Source organism: Equus caballus, chromosome 19 (genome assembly GCF_041296265.1).
Source record: "Equus caballus isolate H_3958 breed thoroughbred chromosome 19, TB-T2T, whole genome shotgun sequence".
NCBI lineage: Eukaryota > Metazoa > Chordata > Mammalia > Perissodactyla > Equidae > Equus > Equus caballus.
The window spans coordinates 8,175,463-8,189,936 of record NC_091702.1 but is presented as its reverse complement, the minus strand read 5'-3'; the positions used below and the strand labels follow the sequence as shown (position 1 = coordinate 8,189,936).

The 14,474-nt window shown below is 35.7% G+C and overlaps 1 long non-coding RNA gene across 1 annotated transcript in view; it reads right to left on the bottom strand.

Moving 5' to 3' along the window:
• Positions 1 to 3,183: 3,183 nt before the first annotated feature.
• LOC138919083 (uncharacterized) overlaps positions 3,184 to 14,474 on the bottom strand; it is a 71,327-nt gene continuing 60,036 nt past the window's right edge. Inside the window, exons 2-4 of the long non-coding RNA XR_011428989.1 lie at positions 8,169 to 8,233; positions 7,324 to 7,501; positions 3,184 to 3,353 (exon numbers count right to left, since the gene is read on the bottom strand). This is a non-coding gene — a long non-coding RNA (uncharacterized lncRNA). The remainder of the gene's footprint in view (positions 3,354 to 7,323; positions 7,502 to 8,168; positions 8,234 to 14,474) is intronic.

Below are 14,474 nucleotides of genomic sequence, written 5' to 3'. Positions count from 1 at the left end.
TCAAAATACTTTATTGAGATGTTAAGGAAACTTCGAGCAGAACTTTGTGTGTCATTAACCATGAAAGACTCTGTTCTTCAAAAGTCGAAGTAATTTTTATTATAATCTTGCTAAGAGAATTTATTCTGTAAAAACATTTCAACGATGCAATAAATAGACAAAGAATAAATCTATAGAGCTATGCACAGCTAGATACGTGGATAATCCACAGCTTCCTGGATGTGGGAGTAGTTCTACAACTTCATCATTCAGCATTAAAAAAGGAGTATTTTTTAAATATATTTGACAAAACAAAGATACGTGTATGCATCATTTAAAGCGATTAGAAATCTACCAATCTTTTGATTATAGTGGGGGATTCTATAAACATTTCAGAATACTGTAATGAAACGGAAAATGAAAATAACTATGAAAAGTAAGCCAGACGAATTATCACAAAAGGAGGAAAGTCCGCACTATTTCTAAAATAACATTACCCCTTTTTATTTAGAAAATAGTAGGGAATGTCTTCATTAAAACAATTAGTAACTTTGAATTTGGGCACGTTTAAAGAAAATTTCCAAGTATTTCAATATTAAGGAATATAATGTATGCAGAATATTCATGTGTGAATTGTGAACAGAGAAAAATCAGCATATATAAAAAGGACATTTTGTCCTAGACTTATAGTCTCTTTTATTATATGATATTTATATATTTCTGCTTGTATTTTTCTATTGACACTTCTACCTAGACTTATCTAGACTTACTTTTAACAGTTTCAAGCTGAATATACTTACACTTATAAGTATGATAAAAATGATGTGATAATGTTTCTCATACACTTTAATGCAAAAAGCTTAATTATATTTCACATTATATCTTAAACATATTGACAGGCCAAAATACAAAAAAAATGTGTTTTCATGACATATTTTGCATCTCATATCTTAAAACATTTTAACTTACATGGATGAATATGAATAAACATCAATTGAAATATTAATTTTATGTACCAAATTCAACTAATTATCACTCTCAGAAGAAGGCGATCTTTCTTTTGCTTTCTTTTTATTGAGGAAGATCCACTCTGAGTTAACATCTGTGCCAATCTTCCTGTATTTTGTGTGTGGGTTGCTGCCACAGCATGGCTGCTGATGAGTGGTGTAGGTCTGTGCCCAGGAACAGAACCCAGGCCACTGAAGCGGAGTGTGCCAAACTCAACCTCCAGGCGGTGGGGCCAGCCCCTAACACTTTTTTAAGATTGTAAAAATTGTAAGGGAAAACAAACTTTAGAATACACATACACACACACACACATATTCACAAAATAGTTCACTTAATAAACATTTACTAATTATTAATTAATAAATGAATGGAATAGTTAATAGATTAAAAATTCTCAGAATTCTCTAATTATAGCCATTTAAATCAGCATAGCCATAGATGTATTTGGAAAAATTAGCTATACCGTTTTTATGATTATACAAATTTAATTAGCACAACTTGCTCATTAAAAAGGTTATCCATAGCATCAGACTTCAGATGCCCCTAAATTGCTATTGTTATTGGCAAATGAAATTAATAACATAATATAGGGCAAATAAGAAACCTAGATGTTGTTTCTCTCACTGAATTTAATAGACACTGGCAAGTGACCCTAACCTCCTGGCAAATCCCTTACCCTCTCTGCACCTCAGTTCCCGCCACTGTAAAATGAGTGGCTGCGCTGAATGAACAGCACATTCACTTCGTTCTCTGAGATTTCCTGCACCTCTGAAAAAGACTTCTGAATAGTAGGATGTAAAGACTCTGATTACCTGCTAAACTTTACATTTCTATTTTGCAATATGTTCATTTCCTAAAAATTTGGAAGTTTATTTGTACATTTCCATTATGTTTATTTATGGACATTTCACTAATGGAATTTTGAGCATATATATCTTCCTAGAGCTTAAAACATTTCTCTCAACTTCACCTTCATCTGACTCACTTTTGCAAATAATTAAATGTCTCAAGGTGTCAAAACTAATTTGTTCACAGTAAGATGTAGCTTGGTTGTTCAGGGTTCTGAAAAGGGAAGGGCGAAAAGGGTTGGCAAATGGATTGCACTGTGAAAAATGAAGAAACTATGGCCTTAAATTGTATATCTTTAAAACTTTCTTGAAAAAAATAAATCACCTCGTTTGTACTTTCCTATGCTGTGTTATAGCTATGAGAATACACAAGTTGTAAGAGTGCTATCCTAGGAAAATAACATGTACTCTTTTTACGTTTTCTGTTACAGTTTTGATCCTTTAGCTTATAGTTGATTAAAAACAAAGTAATAGAGAACATTTTAACTAAGAATTTGCCCCATTAAATTTCTTAGTCTTGGAATTACACAATTGTCATTATTTTAAATGCTGAGAAGTAAATAATATATAGTGTATGCAAAAAGAAAAGCAAACAACACTTATAGACATACATGAATGTGGATATAGGTCCATAACCATTAAAAAAAATCACTGGCTTTGGCTTACAAGAGGTGAAGTAAGTAAATCTTGAAAATTGGAAACTAATTCCACTTCACTTTTCTGAAGTTTTCATATCTTAAATCCATGTTTCTAAAATCTATTTCACATGTATTAATTAACTGAAGTTCAGTGTTTATTTTATTTCTTAACTATACATAATATCACTTTCTTATTTTATTTATATACTAAAATAGTACATTTTTGCTTCAGATTATTGAATGAATTGGACCTTATTAAACCAATTTAATTCTAATGTTTCCTTCTAATCATATTAATATGGACATCCTATTGCTTTTCACTAGTCAAAGTAGAATATCATTACTTTGATCCTTAGACTCAATACACCTATATACAATTAATCTTATGAAGACAGAATTTTTAAGGAGTACTATTTACTTTTTTTTTTTCTGCTTTATCTCTCCAATTGTTGACAAACACTAAGCCAAAAGCTTAGGAACTCAGAGAACACAAAGCAAGTTTAAGTACCAAAATTCTACACTTAGACATATCATAATCAAATTGCAGAAAAACCAAAGACAAAGAGAAAATTTTGAAAGAAGGTAGAGGGAGAAAAAATATTATCTATTGAGAAACAAGGATAATAATTATATTGGAATTCTCTTCAAAAATCATGCAAGCAAGAAGAGAGTGGAATAAACTATTTAAAGTGATGAAAGAAAAAACTCACCCACTCAGAATTCTCTATCCTGCGAAATCATCCTTCATAAGTAGGAAGAAGAAAAGACTTTCTCAGACAAACAACAAATGAAGGAATGTGTTGCCAGTAGACCTGTCTTGCAAGAAACATTAAAATAAATTCTTCATAGAGCAGGCAAATAATATGTCAGGAACTCAGATCTACATGAGGAAAGGAGATCATTAGAGAAGGAATAAATAAAGATAAGACAATTTTTTATTTTTTTAATCTTAATCGCTCTAATAGATAACTGATCAAAACAATAATAGCAGCAAGGTAGTAGGTGATTATAGCTTATGAATAAGTGAAATGAATGACATCAATTGAGTAAAGATGGGAAGAAGGTATTGGGAACACTAGATTATAAGCTACCTGCACTACTTGTGAAGTGATAGAGTGCTATTTGAAAGCGGATTTAGATTAGTTGTAGACATACATTGCAAAATTTAGGGCAATTGTTAAAGTATTTTCTTTCTTTATTTTTTTGCTGAGGAAGATTCTCCCTGAGCTAACGTCCATGCCAATCTTCCTCTATTTTGTATGTGGGGTGCTGCCACTGCATCGCTGATGAGTGGTGTGGGTCTGCAATCAGGATCCGACTCCGCGAAGCCAGGCTGTCAAAGTAGAGCATGCCAAACTTTAACCACTGTGTCATGGGGCCACCCCCTAAAGTTATTTTTAGAAAAAGTATAATTGATGTGCCAATAGAGAAGAAAAAATAGAATCATATGAAGTTCTCAAGTAAAGCAAGAGAAAAACAGAGAAAAGAAAAAAAGAGAGAATAAAAAAAGAATAACTGCAGTGGGTAGAAAACAGTTACAAACAGGGTTGATAGCAATCCAACAGATATACAATCACTTCCAGTTTGAGTGGTCTAAATTCACCAAATAAAAGACAGATAGTGGACCAAAAAAGCAAGACCCAACTATATGCTCTCTGTAGGACACTCATTTTAACTATAAAGGCACAGACATATTAAAAGTAAAGGGATAGGGAGATATATACCATCCTAATGTAACAGTAAGAAAGTTGGAGTTAGCTATATTAATTTCTGACAAAGCAGAAGGACTTCTGAAAAACTACAATTATCAGTGATAGACACATTACATAATCATAAAATGGTCAGTTCTCCAAGACATAACAATCCTTAATGTGTATGCATCTAACAGAGCATGAAATATGTGAGGCAAACACTGATAGAATTGTGCCCCCCCCAAATTCATATGCTGAAGTCCTCACCCCCAGTACCTTATAATTTGATTGTATTTGAAGATAAGTTCTTCAAAGATGTAATTATGTTACAATGAGTTCATTACTGTGGGCCCTAATCCAATAGGATTGGAGTCATCATAAGAAGAGGAGGTTAGGACGCAGACACATCCAGAAGACCATGTGAAGACAGGGAGAACGCAAGCATCTGCAAGCCAAGGAGAGAGGCCTTGGAAGAATCCAAACCTGCTGACAGCTTGATTTTAGACTCCTAGCCTCTCGAGTTTTGAGAAAGTAAATTTCTGTTGTTTAAGCCACTTCATCTGTGGTACCTTGTTATGGTAGCCCCGGCAAACTAATGCAAAGTGTACAGAGAAATAGTTAAATCTACTGTTATAGCTGAAAACTTCAACATCTCTCTGCCAGTAATTGACAGACTCAGCCTGCAGAAAATCAGCAAGGATACACCTGAACTGAACAGCACCATCAATCAACTGGATCTAATTGACATTTATTGAACATTCCATCCAACATCAGCAGAATACACATATTTCTCAAGTTTATACGCAATATTCACCAAGATAGACTACTTTCTGGGCTTTAAAATATAATCTTAACAAACAAAAAAATAGAAATAATACAAAGAATGCTCTCAGACCACAATGGAATTAAACTAGAATCAATAGCAGAAAGATAGCTTAAAAATCCCCAGATATTAAGAGAATAAACACCACACTTCTAAATGGCATATGAATAGAAGAGTTCTTAAGAAAAATTAAGAACTAGGCAGTCCTAGGTCCAAATCACCAGTTTTGCCCAGGTGGCATGGATAATCTGCTTAAATTAGTGGATCCTCAGTTTCCATAATTGAAGAATATAAGTGATAGCTTTCTTTCGCGGTTGTAGACGTAATTAGAGATAATGAAATGAATTCAAATTAAAGTTTGAGTTCTTTTTAGACAGCTAATCAATGGCAGCTCTTATTAATGCAGCACCTTAAACCCATTATATTACTTATTCTTTTACAGGACTGAGGATGGGGTCATGGGAACTCCAGATTTGTAGACAAGTCAGACAAAATTTGTGTAAGCTGAGGATCCGCCATTTGCGGTTGGCGCTTAAGTGGAGCCAGTCTGTGGAACTGAGCCCTTAAACTGTGGATTCTGCACCGACTCTGGGTAGGTAGTGCCGTAATTGAAGTGGAGGGCACCAGCGGGTGTCTGAAGAGTTAGAGCATTGGTTGGCATGGAAAACTCTGGACATTTGGTGTCAGAAGTGAAGTGTTTTCTGAATATAGAGGAAAGAGGCGGGTAGTTTTCCTTTTGGTAACACAGTGTTTGGCAATAGTAGATACTCAATAACTGTCAAAGGGATGTTGAATGAATAAACTAAAAATATATTTCCTGCATCTGAAGTTTCTTAAAAACTGAAAATTTTGAGAACAATTGAGTTTCTATTAAGTGTCACAATATGACAGTGGAAGAAAGTCATTAACCGGCCTAATAAACGCTGTGCTAGCTTCATCCATCCATCCATTCATGCACTATTTTAGGCACTGGGACATAGACCAATGAAAAAAATACTGAAATCCCTTCCCTGAAAGAACTTAGAGTCTCATATATAGACACACATCTAATAGGTTCCTAAATGACGTAAGTTAAGTGGTGTCATGTACTATGGAAACGTTAATACCTACAGGAATCCTTCCCTGACCCACAGACTGAGGTTTCTATTATATGCTGTCAAATAATACTGCATATCTTGTCTTCTTAGCTTTTCCAAAATTAAATTTTCATTTGTTTAATTGCCAGCCCTAGTGGTCTAGTGGTTAAGATTTGACACTCTCACCACCAGGTTAATTTCCTGATCAGGGAACCACATCACCCACCTGTCAGTTGTCACACTGTGGTGTTGTGTGTTGCTGTGATGCTGAAAGCTGTACCACTGGTATTTCAAATACCAGCAAGGTCACCAATGGTGGATAGGTTTCAGTGGAGCCTCCAGACTCCAAAAGACTAGGAAGAAGGACCCATCCACCCACTTCTGAAAAGATCGGCCATGAAAACCCTGTGGGTCGCAGCAGAGCATTGTCTGATACAGCACCGGAAGGTGAGAAGATGGTGCAGAAAGACTGGGCAGGGTTCTGCTCTGCTGTCCACAGGGTCGGTAGGAGTGAGAATCAACTCCACCGCACTAACAACAAAAATTATTTTAATAATATCTGCCTCACTCATTAGACTTCAGACTCCATGAGAGGAGAAATCAAAATGTCACTGTGTTTTTCCATTGTTTTATGCTCAGGGCCTAGCAGTGTCTCTCATACTACAACAACCAAAGAAACATTCACTCAGTAAGTATATGAATGAATGAATCAATGAATGTATGAACTGGTGGCTTTATTTAGTCTTTAACTCTGTGAGCTTAGAATAATTACTGAAGGATTATGTATGATAGAGCTGAGACTAAGAACAATCAAACAGCCTGTTCAAATCATTTGCGTGAAGGACGAGTAAGAAAACTCGCCTCTTCTGAATATAGATATGATTAATTTTTCCAACACCACACAGACTCACTATGTTAAATACCAAAATTTAAATCAAATTATAGAAAACTATGTGTATTATGTTATAGTTACAGCAGTAGAAAAATAACGAACTGCATTAAAATCCCTGCTCTTACAAGAGCATAACATCCCATCAGCATCCTCCCTGAAGACTCCCTATCATGGTATTTCCTAAAGTGCATTGTGTTGATAGTCATACCTTCTCAAACGCATCAATAAGTTAGGAAATATTTACCTAGAAGAGGACATTCTTGTTTTAACAATAGTGAAAAACTATACAAATGCTAAAATAACTTTGAATTTCAAGTTTCGTCTAAGATGAGTGGTAATGATAGTCTGACAAGTTAATGCATACAAACCTTAAGCAAAAGAGACAGAACTCCACAAGAGATAGTCATTTCTCTGTTTCCATTGCTGAATTTATGCTCTTTTTTCCTGCCTGCTGTCATTGTAGGATGCCAATCTCTCCATTCTTCTCTTGGTGTGTTGATGATTTGATTTTTGTCTGGTCTTTGGCTATCTCTAGATTATATCTTCCTGCAAATAAAGAATGAAAACAGCTGAATATATTTATTATTTCCCTTGATCGAAAACTTGACAATTAATTTCAATAATGTTCTGTCCAGGGCTATTAGATTCATTGGTTAGTCCAGCACTCACTAGACACATTCCTTATGTGAGAAATCTAGTAAGCATACTGCCAATATTCATACAAATTTTTTGGAGTTACATGAGGGATGTGGCCATTAGGACAATATTTTTGGTAACTGCATGTCACTAGCACATTTATGGAACAGAAACTGATGGAAATGCAGATATTTCCTCTGAAAAATTTGCAAAGCAGAAACTACTTTTTTGTCTCTCTCATTCCACCAGAGTGTAAACTACAGGAGAGCAAGGATATTTTCTGTTTAATTTATTCTTCCAACATTGGGAATAGTGCCAAGCACGTAGGAGGGACTAAGTTTTTGTTCATCTGAAAGAATATTAGCTGACTTCTTACAGCTTAGCAACACCAGGCGTAATTTGTATAGCCATTGTTTTAGCTAAAACAAAATAATGATAAGATACATTTCTTCAGAATTTGTGATCTCATGGGATTAAGAAGTGATATTTTGTAAAATTACATTTTAATTCATCAAAATTGAATTAAACAATTTTTCCCTGTGTTTTGGCAAGGTAAAATACAGTTATTTAAACTCACCTGCTCTCTAATGAGTTGGGCCCCAAAGAAAGCAGCAGGCTGCAGAATGTGTATTAAGCAGGGAACTAATAAAAAAAGAACAACTTTCATTTTTTAATTATATTGAGGTAAAGGTATCAAGTGAGATTAATTTAGAGTATGCTTTATTCTTAGTCATAATCAACATGTTTTCTTTGTTGTATCTGCTGATGATTCAATTTAAAGAGATAAAGGCTCTAGTTGTCACTGTTCTGCAGTTGAGCTTCTTTTCACCCATCTGAAAAGTAACTTTTCTGTCTATTTGAACATTATGCCTTGAGAAATACTATTTACAATTGTGAAAAATCATTAAATAGGGCTCATATAGGAAAGAAAGAATTCTCATTAATTGTACCTAGTAGTGGATTTGCTGTGAAGCCTGAGGGTCAGGGCCCTTCAGTGCTGAAGGCACATTCAAGGCCAGGGAGGGGCCCCGCAATGTGTTCACGCAGCTAGCCCCTTTTGCAGAATTAGGAAAGTCGGATTTTGTTTTATTCTTCTTGTGAAGGGGTTCTCCAGTATTTTGCTAAGTTCCAGGCTCTACAATTTTGCACTTGTCCTTCATTATAGATACCGTTGATCACTCTGGACAGAAAACTGAATTTATTACAGTTTTTGAAGATCATACTTTTAAATTATTTTTCCACATAGAAATAAGCTTTTTATTTCACACACCATAAAAACCTCAGTGTAACTAGTGTCATTTGAGATGTTCTCTTACAACCATTATCTTCTGGTCACATCTGTTTACAGTAATTTTCAACTAAATACAAGTGCTTCACAGTTTCTTAGACTAAACAAAGGAAATTTCATTTTCTATAATTTTCAAACTTAAAAAATGCCTGTGATATGTTTACAATCTCTCTCTCTTTATATATATAATAACAATTATGTTTCAATGATTTTTGTTTATTCTGTAGATATTAGACTTCCATAGGTGAATACAATTGATTTTAGTGTTTAAAAACACCACATAGCTATGTCAAATCACTGATGTGTGCATGTGTGTAAAGCTTTACACATATCTAACACACAGGTTGACTTTGCATGCCAGATCATCATACAATACACACAGAATCATATATGTGCATGTGTGTTTGTGTATCATGTATATCTACATACATAGAAAGCTGTCTTCCGATATCTTTATGGTAGATCTTGCTTGTGTTGTTTTTGGAAGTGGAAACACAGTTTGCAGACTCCTGCCATTTTGCTTTTACTCCTCACAAACTTTAAAAAAGATTCATATAATTTTCAAATTTGAAAATATCTGCACAAATCTAGTTGTACAGGCTTGAGGTTTCAGTCTTTCACGGGAATTCTTTTCCATCTATCTGGAGTCCTTAGCAGTAATGAGCTTTCTTTTCCTTTTTCTTTTCTTTCTTTTCTTTAGGAAGATTAGCCCTGAGCTAAGATCTGTTGCCAATCCTCCTCTTTTTGCTGAGGAAGACTGGCCCTGAGCTAACATCTGTGCCCATCTTCCTCTACTTTATATGTGAGCCACCTGCCACAGCATGGCTTGTCAAGTGGTGCCATGTCTGCACCCGGGATCCAAACCAGCGAACCCAGGCCGCCAAAGTGGAACGTGCGAACTTAACTGCTGCACCACCAGGCCAGCCCCTCTTTCTTTTTTGAGCGTGTGTGAGGAAGACTGTCCCTGAGCTAACACCTGTGCTAAGCTTCCTTTATTCTGTATGTGGGACAACACCACAGCATGGCTTCATGAGTGGTGTGTAGGTCTGTGCCGGGCATCCAAACCTGAGAACCCCGGGCTACCAAAGGGGAGAGCATGAACTTAACCACTATGCCACTGGGTCTGCCCCAGAGCTTTCTTTTACCCTGTGCTATTACTGAAGTTTTGCTTTGTTTTGTTTCAAATCACTCTCCTTTGTCAAGAAAATAGCCCTCCAGAATATCTGCTTAAAAGAGATCCTCACTTCCACTTCTCTTCTTCACATGGGACGTAGCCAGGTTTCTTAGGCTTGTATAAGAGTGGCAATCCCAGTGTCTCTCTTTTAGGGTCTATTTTGATTGAATTTGCCTTCTGATAATTGGTGGAATTCAAATGAGTCAATAGAATATAAATGCAAACTTAAAACTCATTTTCTATTTGGCAAAAACACTCACCAAATACATATATGTGAGATTGTGTGTGTGTGTGCGTATGTATGATATATACAAAATATTATTACCCTTCACCTTGTATTATACTTTATGGATTAGAGTAATAACAGCTTAATTTATTAGATATGTTCTGATCTTTTAAATCAAATTGACTGCTTTATGGATGTAAGGAACATTTGTATGTGTGTTTGATACATAGTTGTTTAATGTAAAATTCACAAACATGATCAAAGATTTCAGAGTTTGGAAAATAAAAAGCTGACTTCAGCTTGTTTTGGATCAAAGATTTGATTTGCATTTAACTGTAAGATATTTTTCCATCCTTTATACAAACATAGATTAGACTTTCAAATGAAAGTGTAGAGAAAAAAAGGAAACAAAATCCTGAACGTCCTCTCACTTAGGAAAAAATACTAGAAAGAAATATCTATTTACTATTGGTATTAAAATTAAAAACATCTATGATAAGATATATTCCTGTGATTGATTCAGCCTAAATGTATGAAGAGCAGTGCCACTTATAGAATGAAAATACAGCTTAACTATGTGTTTCCTAGCTCCAGAAATGCTACCTTTGAGTAATAATATTTACCTTTAAAAATTACACTATGCTTTCTCATAAAAAGAGCAATTCATATTCATCCTTAACCTAGAAAGCTGTTGAATTATTGTACAAGCTTAAAATTCATGAACTTTCCTTGAACAATGGCTTCCCAAATAAAGGCTATTAGAAGGCTGCAAACACAGCAGAGAACCAAAGACTATTTGGAGAAGAATTCTGAGCGTGATAATAATGTGTCAAACAGAAGCAGTCCTTGGCAAGGTAAATGTGACTTGATCTTGTCTGTCATTCCATCCTTGTTTGTGCGTTTTTTGCTGTCTTCCCAGGTGATCAGTGCTCAGACTGTTTTTGCCCTTTGAGTTGCACTGTAAGAATGTGCTTCCCGCTCTAGTCATGTGTTCCTCTTGTTATCCTTCACCACAACTTGTCCTGTGTCACATTCCTTCAGGCCTTGTTGAATAACAGGCTGCTTGATTTGGTAAAACTGACCGGATCACAGAGTTATGCTTAACAAACACGGTAGCCAAAATTTTTAAATGATGTATTTCAGGTTTTATCAATTGAATAAGTTCATTTGGGATTTTTAAGAAAGGAGTAATGAATCAAAGATTTTAGAGAGGTAGATGTTGTCAAATTCTGCACATCACACTATATAGGTCGCTAGTAGTCCACACACCTTGACAAAGTAAACATCAGCTTTATAGAAAACATTTTATTTTTTCTTGAGTTGCCAATTCACCATTCTAGTTTATTATATCAGAATTGTTTATCCACACATAACAGAAAACTTCAACCCAGCTATCTTTAATAATAATGAATATTTTTTCATATTAAAAATGATCAAATAATGAAGAGTTGGCCAGTAGTTTGACACACACCCATTTCTAACCTGATCAATGGGAAGGGAAACGAGATTGACAGAGGTGCCTTCCAGTCATGATCCACTTGTTACAGCTATGTTTGAGACCCACCTCATCTGAAGTCTATGAGATGTCTAAACAAAAGTGGGATTACTGTACTAAAAAGGATGAGGGGGACAGGTCCATTGTTGGCTAAGCAACCATGATCATTGGTTCTTTGCACCATATGTACCTCTGGTATCCTTTGTCCGCTCTTTTTAATACTAAAAATACAAACAAGTAAGCCAACAAAAACAATTGTGTTTACAATTTTCCAAGGGGTTCTTCACTTTTAGCCAATTCTCTGCACAATTAAATTGTAGAAAACTATGAAACAAAATATTTCTGTCTATCTGACCAGGCATGCCATAAAATTTGTAAGTTTAATCAAATGTTGTTATAAGTGATGTGATTATAAAAGGATAGTTTCTCTGATTGTAGTTCCGTGTTTATTATAGACTGAACCAACGGTTGTTTCATACATGCAAACAGAGGGCTCACTCTGAATAAAACTGTGACAAAATCACAATGCTCTACATATTAACTAGATACTCCTTTCCCTTTCCTTCCTCTCTAATCTAAATTATCAAGCAAAATTTTAGTGAATACATTGTTAATAAAATCTACATTTACTGTGTTATCTCCAATATTTTAATTGATAAGGGCTCTATAGCATCAAAAATATGCTACTCTTCACAATTGATTTTAATTCAATTAAAATTAACTCACAGATTAATTACAGATTAAAATAAGTCACCATTGATATTTTTCACTGTATAGCTTTTATAGGATATACTCCATTACAGGAGAAATGGAGTACAGGAGAAATATACATATACTAATAAATATAAATGAGTGATAAGGATGTTGTCAGTATGCAACTGCTGGCCTTGGAGTAGGCTTTTGATGATAGAGGAAGAGGCAGCAATGGAGGAAACGGCCTAATGACCTGGCATTGTGAGCACTAACCCAGCGGGCACTGTGAAAGACAACCAGCTCGTGTCTTACCCTGCTCCTCTGAGAAATAAAAATTCTTCACATATATAACTGAAAAGTGTTCTAACGATCTCCTATACCTTCCCAAGGGCCTCAACAGACCCGGTGCGGCACATCACGCTGGCACATGGCCAGGGAAAAGCAGCCAGCTCTTCGTATTACAGCTTTGCCCCCAAGTACAACACCGTGCTCTTTATCTACAGCCTGTAGGTGACTGAATCATTAACAGAAAAAGAGTGATTATTTTCCCAATAGTAACAAAAATGTTATAACATCAAAGACTCAGTCTTTCTTCATCTGAAAAGAAACGAAAGGCATAATTAAAGTCTTTGGGCACCCTGTCTACGGCTCTGTCTAGCTATGGTGTCTATGGCGTTTAGCTCCTGGAGGCCTGAATGTCTCTGTTTAGGAGACTAACTCCTAGATGGAGAGCAGCTCTGGGAAGGGACGCGGGCTCCTTCTTCTCTGTGTCCCCAGAGCCCAGCATGGTACCAGGCATATAGTAATCACACAACCCACGTCTGTGCAGTGAATGGCAGACAACGCAGTGAAGAGGGAGCATGAACCTGGACCCATGCACCAAATTCCAGAACGCCAAACTAGGGATGATCCCTTTGAAATCCAAAGGAGACAGTGCTCAGACAAATCAAAGGGAAGAGGACTTTACTGGCATCCAGGCACTCATTCAGGGGGTACTGCCTGAGTCCTCTCCTGCCTGCTCTAGGAAGGCAACAGCTGCGGGACACCACTGGGATGAAGTGGCAAAGCCTGGAAACCTGGCTTCAGGGTCCAGCTCACCCAGAGACTAGCTGAACGACCTCGGGCATGTTCCTTAACCTATCCGGGCTTCAATTTCCTCTTCAGTACAAACAGTAAACTGGGTTCCAGTTCTAACATTATCTTTGGATTCATGGAAGTATACCAGGTGGAAAACATAGATTTAAGAAGAGTTCATAAAACTGTGTAGATGAGCTTCAGCAGCCTGGAGTTCACCAGGTTGGATCCCAGGTGTGGACCTATACACTGTTCATTAAGACATGCTGTCACAGCATCCCACAGACAAAATGGGGGAAGATTGGCACAGATGTTAGCTCAGGGACAATCTTCCTCAAGCAAAAGGACGAAGTTGGCAACAGATGTTAGCACAGGGCCAATCTTCCTCATCAAACAAATTTTAAAAAAGAGAGATAACTAGGACTAAATAAAACTAAAATAATTTTTTTCAACAAACACCAAGAATCAAAATGCAGATGATAAAGGGGAACACACTATTTATGACATATCACAGATAAAAGGTTAATATGTTTAAAATCTTAAAAATGCAGGAAAAAGAGATCAAAAACTTGGCTGTAAAATGATATAAAATTAATCTAAAACATGTATAAGATGATTAAATTCAACAATAAATGACATGCAAAACAATAGGACACAGATTTTATTTCTCACCAATAAGATAGGTGAAAATTCAAAAGTTTGGCAATATATACTTTTGCAAGACTGTAGTTAAAGGACATTCACATTGCATTTGATGAAGAGAATGAAAAAGATACGAAACCATCGTTTTTTTTAAAAAAATAAAGATAAACCAGAGAGTAATTTCCAGGATACATTGTTAAGTGTAAAAGATAGTGGAAGAGATTGTTTACAGTAGGCCCCACTTTGTATAAAAATAAATAAAGAAACAAAAAAGATGTGTCTGATAAAAAA